A 6,500-nucleotide genomic window follows, 5' to 3' on the forward strand; every position below is an offset into this window, starting at 1 on the left:
TGGGGATGATAGACGGAGCCAGAAGTAGAATCCAGATCTGTCCATATCTACAGTCTATGCCTGGATGCCTGACTGAATCTTGCCCATTTTCCTATCATAACATTTGACTTTTTCTAGTTCATTTTTTTTTTTAATTTTTTTTCAACATTTATTTATTTTTGGGACAGAGAGAGACAGAGCATGAACGGGGGAGGGGCAGAGAGAGAGGGAGACACAGAATAGGAAACAGGCTCCACGCTCCGAGCCATCAGCCCAGAGCCTGACGCGGGGCTCGAACTCACGGACCGCGAGATCGTGACCTGGCTGAAGTCGGACGCTTAACCGACTGCGCCACCCAGGCGCCCCTCTAGTTCATTTCTAAAGGTGCCCATATGCCCTTTAAAATAAAATTCACGGGGAGCCTCGGTAGCTCAGTCGATTAAGCGTCTGACTCTTGGTTCCGGCTCAGGTCATGATCTCGCGGTTTGTGAGATCGAGTCCCATGTTGGGCTCTGCGCTGACAGTGTGGAGCCTGCTTGGGGTTCTCTCTCTCCCTCTCCCTCTCTCTCTCTCTCTCTCTGCCCCTCCCCTGCTTTCTCCCTCTCAAAATAAAGAAATAAACATTTTAAAAAGGGGTAGATTTTTTAGAGCAAGGAAGGCATACGCTGAGGGAAACAGAAAACCACATGGACGCTAGACCCCCAAGAAAGGTGGGAAGATCATAGGGTCGCAGTGTTCCCTGACTTCTGCTCTTCTCGTGTTTTCAATAACTCTATATGCCGTTAATTCCCTTTATGTAACGACTTTGTGCTTCAAGTCCCCAGAGAAGTCTCTGTTTCCGAGATGGACAGACAAGGGTTCTCTTCCCAGCCCTGCCACCACGGAGCACTTCCCTTGAACTGGTGACTCCCCCTTCTCCATCTGTCAGATGTGGGGGGTTGGACTTGGCTGAATCTAAGTTCCCCTCCAGCTCTAACATGCCGGGAGCCGATAACAACAACAACAACAACAACAACAACAACAACAACAACAAACAAAAAAACATTCACACTAGGAAAGTATCTTCTGGCCTCTCCCTCCTCACTCCCTGACCTCAAAGCTGAGGGGGTTTCGTTTACCTTGCCAGTAGCAGCCATCACACTGAGAAACTATTTTTTACTGGTGAAATTGTATCCAGAACCAGGAAGAGGCGGATGTCAGACACACTCACGGGTGCCAGTTCATCCACCTTCCATTTCCCCTAGAAATTGACTTAACACCCAGCAACATTTCAGTTAGTGGCTACCCATCTATTGCCTTCTCCCCAGTGAAACCCAGTAACTTTCCCTGGACTTGTCCTTAACCTACTCCAGAAAGATCTGTGCAGGCCCAGGCAGAACATCTGGGTAACTTTGAACACCGTGCATTGCTAATATTTCTTACTTTCCTTGCTGGCAGAAGGCAGCAGGCAGAGGAGAGAGACCCTGTGGCCTCCCTGAATTAGGTTGGAGTCCTGCCGTATTAGTCCGCTCAGGCTGCTGTAACAAATACCATCGACCAGGCGGGTTAAAGTATAGACATTTATTTCCCATGGTTCCAGAGGCCAGAAGGCCAAAATCAAGGTGCCAGCAGATGTGGGCTCCCGGTGAGAGCCCTCTTCTTGGCTTGACGACAGCTGCCTTCTCACTGTGTCCTCACAGGGCAAATAGCCAGTCCTGGTCATTCTTCGTCATCTAAGGACACCAATCCCATCTTGGGGGCCCACCCTCATGACTTCACGTAACTAATTACCTCCCAAGGTCCCGACCTGAAATACCATCACTCCTAAGGTTAGGGCTTCAACACTGAATTTTAGGGGGACACAAACATTCAGACCACAGCACCTGCTTTCTCCCTTCCTAGCCGGGATTCGGCTTACACCTCCTCAAGGACCTCTTCCCAGACACCTCTCTCATTCTAATGTCACAAGGCTACGTGTGTCCCATTATGTCACTTCCCACCACATCATGGGTTATCACGTGGCAGAATACACCTCGCTCCCCAATAGGGAGGATGCTCCGTGAAGGTGAGAACACGTAGGTCATTCACAGCTGTAACCCGGGACCCAGTGCAAAGCAACATAAGATGAAGAAATGCAGGGTCCATGAATCTGGGACTTTGGATAATTTAATTAACGTCTCGGAGCCTCTCACTCCTTGATAACAGTCACCTTGCTCTGCTCTTATGAAGGTTAAATGCAGTTGTGCATGGAAGGGATTAGCCATTAGCTATTGTGGGGAAGGGCTTGTACTTTGAAGATGGACAGATCTGGTGTTGGTTTGCTGTTGTTTATTTTAGATGTATGTTTATTTTTTTAATTTTTTTTTTTTTAATTTACATCCAAGTCAGTTAACATACAGCGCAATAATGATTTCAGGAGTAGATTCCAGTGATTCATCCCCTATGTATGACACCCAGTGCTCATCCCAACAAGGGCCTTCCTTAATGCCCCTTACCCATTTAGAGTATCCCCCCACCCCAACCCCTCCAGAAACCCTCAGTTTGTTCTCTATATTTAAGAGTCTCTTATGTTCTGTCCCCCTCCCTGTTTTGATATTATTTTTGCTTCCCTTCCCTTATGTTCATCTGTTTTCTATCTTAAATTCCAAATATGAGTGAAGTCATATGATATTTGTCTTTCTCTAATTTCGCTCAGCGTAATACACTCTAGTTCCATCCATGTTATTGTAAATGGCATTCTTTTTGAATGCCGAGTTATACTCCATTGTACATATAAACCACGTCTTTTTCTTTTTTTTAATGTTTATTTTTGAGAGAGAGACAGACAGACAGAGAGACAGAATGTGAGCAGGGGAGGGGCAGAGAGAGAGGGAGACACAGAATCTGAAGCAGGCTCCAGGCTCCGAGCTGTCAGACCAGAGCCCAACGCGGGGCTCGAACTCACAGACCACGAGATCACGACCTGAGCTGAAGTCGGACGCGTCACCGACTGAGCCACCCAGGCGCCCCACAAACCACGTCTTCTTTATCCATTCATCTGTCAGTGGACATTTGGGCTCTTTCCATATTTTGGCTATTGTCGATAGCGCTGCCATAAACATCGGGGTGCACGGGCCCCTTTGAAACAGCACAGCTGTATCCTTTGGATAAATACCTAGTAGTGCCATTGCTGGATCGTAGGGTAGTTCGATTTCTAACTTTCTGAGGAACCTCCACACTATCTTCCAGAGTGGCTGCACCAGTGTGCACTCCCACCGGCAGTGCAGGACCGATGTGGTTTTGATCCCAGCTGCCCCACTGACCAGCAGTGTGATCCCGGCGAGGTGGCTTCACCTCTCTGAGGCCTTGTTTAGTTTTTACATCAAATGGGAACATCAGGGCTGAAGTCACTGGGCTAATGTCAGTATTCAGTGGAACACCTAGGGCAGCGCCTGGTCCACAGAGGTGTGCCGAAACATGTGCTCCTGCTGATAGACACGAGGCAGGCGGGTCTGCAGGCAACCATCTTGGAAGGGATCTCGGAAGGTTCTGTTGGAGTCTCAAGGTCCAGGTGGCTCAACCTGGCTTCCTGCCTGCATGGAAACATCCACCAGCATCCCAGCTGCCCCTGTTTGCCGGCAATGTTCTTGCTTCATCACGAGGATGAAAACAAGGCACGACTGGCCTCTTTGCCTCCATCGATCCACTGCACTGCGATGCTCCCGGGACCAGCAGAGTGACTCCTGTGTCAGCACCAGTGACGGGAGTAAACCCAGCCGGAATGAAAATGTGACTAGCTCTCACACCTGCGGTGGAGGGCGCTTATTTATTTATTTTTAATTAATTTACGTTTATATAAATTATTGTTAACTTGGTTTCCATACAACACCCAGGGCTCCTCCCAACAGGTGCCCTCCTCGATGCCCATCCCCCACTTTCCCCTCTCCCCCACCCCCCCATCAGCCCTCAGTTTGGTCTCAGTATTTAAGACTCTCTTCTGGTTTGCCTCCTTCCCTCTCTGTAACTTTCCCCCCACCCCTTCCCCTCCCCCTGGTCTTCTGATTAAGTTTCTCGGGAGCCACATGTGACAAAGAGAAAAAGCTCTCGGGTACGTAAGGGAAGAAAGGAATGTGCGGGACGCCAAGATTTCCTCACATGATCTCAAAGGTCTCCTCAGTTCGGGAATTGTTTGATTCCAATAGCACCGTGCCAGGTAGCTTTAGGGGCCACTTCCTGTCCTGATTCCTGCTTTCCTTGTGCCTTCCTTACAAGAGAGACCCTCCTGCTTCAAGAAATCAACAGTCCAGCCACGGACCAAGTGCTGAACTCATGGTATTGCTTTTCTTTATGACCCTCGATCATTGGTATGGTGTTCGATTTATACCTCAAGACACAGGAGCCTGAAGAAAGGGGCAGCATGCCAGGGTCCGCAGGTGTGAAGGGGGCATTGTGGGTCCCACGTTCTTGTACCCACGATGCTAAATCCCTGCTTTGAGTATTTTGCTCAGCAGAGAAAAGTGCACGATGACAGGAGAGGGAGAATGGAACCATCCATGGAGGTAAACGGAAATGGGGAACCATGGAGACCCCGGAGAGAGGCAGAAATGTGTGTGTAACTTTCCAGCTCCCAGGTCCACGTGGCCCAACGGTACATTGTTTCCTGCATTTGACATCCATGAACTTGCCTCTCACGTCTCCTAAGACTCCCCCTTGACTTAGGCTGGCTTTAAAGACCTTTGGTTGACAAGAACATGCTAAGAACCCAAATCAGAATCACAGAGATGCACAGACATCATAGGAAGCACAGACTGTGTACCAGGCTCTGGGAATCATGAGTCATTTGGTTTGGCCGCAGTGATTTTTTTTTTAACGCTTTATTTATTTTCGAGAGAGACGCAGAGTGCGAGCAGGGGAGGGGCAGAGAGAGAGAGGGAGACACAGACTCTGAAGCAGGCTCCAGGCTCCGAGCTGTCGGCTCCGAACTCCATGTGGGGCTTGAACCCCCAAACGATGAGATCATGACCTGAGCCAAAGTCAGACGCTTAACCCACTGAGCCACCCAGGCGCCCCTGACTGAAGCGATTTTGGATTCAACAGTATCCCAGTATGCCCCCAATGGACTAGATACTTAGTTACTAAACAGACAAAAGTCTACAAAGGAACATGGATGTCCTCTCAGAGAACTTATTATTTATTCGTTTATTCTGCCACTTGTACCTGTTGCCCCAGGAGTAACAGCCTGGAAGCCAATGTTGCAGCACTCTCTGGCCGCGTCTATGCAGGATCCCTCCACCTCCTTACCTGCCCAGGCCTGCTGCCTCAGGCAGGGCCCCTGCCAAGCTTGATTTACATAAGGTTCTTCTGTGTATCTGTGCAATCCTGGAACCCCACGAACCCTGAGGACTGGAGCAGACCTTAGAGAGCATCCATCCATCTTCCCAATGTGCAGAAAGGCAGCTAAAGTCAAGTCAGGTAGAGTTACCGTCCCAAGGCCCACTTTTTGTGGGGGCCCCGCTGCGGATTGGCCCCAAGTCTTAAATGGAATGGATTTTCAATGGTAGAAATCCTGAATTCGTAGGAAACTTCTGCAAGCGTTTGAACTCATGCCACAAAGTGAAGAATTCACATTGTTCTTTTTTTTTTTTTTAATTTTTTTTTCAACGTTTATTTATTTTTGGGACAGAGAGAGACAGAGCATGAACGGCGGAGGGGCAGAGAGAGAGGGAGACACAGAATCAGAAACAGGCTCCAGGCTCCGAGCCATCAGCCCAGAGCCCGACGCGGGGCTCGAACTCCCGGACCGCGAGATCGCGACCTGGCTGAAGTCGGACGCTCAACCGACTGCGCCACCCAGGCGCCCCTAGAATTCACATTGTTCTTGGCAGCCATGCACATTGTAACTCTCAGCTACGTCCCACGAGGACACGACCATGGGTCAATCGCTCCATGATCCCTGAAGCTCGCTCCCAGGCCGTCATGAGCTCCGACTGCACCTCCAGTTTGGAAGGGAACAGGCTGGATGGCCAATCTCAGACTTCCCTAGTTCCAAGGAATTTTGAAACTCCTCCCTTTTCGCACACTGTCAGGTTCCCCTCTGTAGCGTCTCCGGCAGGCGGACACCCAGCCCCTGCTGCGATACCTCTGAACGTAAACAGTTTGCTGCTTCGTGAGTCACCACGGTTACCTACCAGAGAGCTCGGATGGCTTCCCGGTATGACTGCAGTTTTCCAACCTGAATGTGACGGGGCAGTCCTGCGTCGTCCTCCAGCCGGGTCTACTCCTTCAGCTCTCTGAAGACCTTCCGGCAATTCCAGTCTTTTCCATTCCATCTCCTCCATCCACACCCCACTCCTTGACCAGCTCCTCTGTGAGCACCCGCTTGCTCTTTCTAACCTCCGTCTCCACTCCTGCATTTTTCTCCAGGAAAGAAACACGGGCATCAGAACATTAGCTCTGGGTTGCCAATTAGCATCCCTAGGAGTGCAGAAAGAGCGGGTTATCATTTTGTCTTCTCAAAGTAAATTAGTACCATTTACCCTTCTCGACGTTACGGCCTTTACCTG

This window comes from Prionailurus bengalensis, chromosome F2, assembly GCF_016509475.1.
Source record: "Prionailurus bengalensis isolate Pbe53 chromosome F2, Fcat_Pben_1.1_paternal_pri, whole genome shotgun sequence".
In the NCBI taxonomy this organism is placed as follows: domain Eukaryota; kingdom Metazoa; phylum Chordata; class Mammalia; order Carnivora; family Felidae; genus Prionailurus; species Prionailurus bengalensis.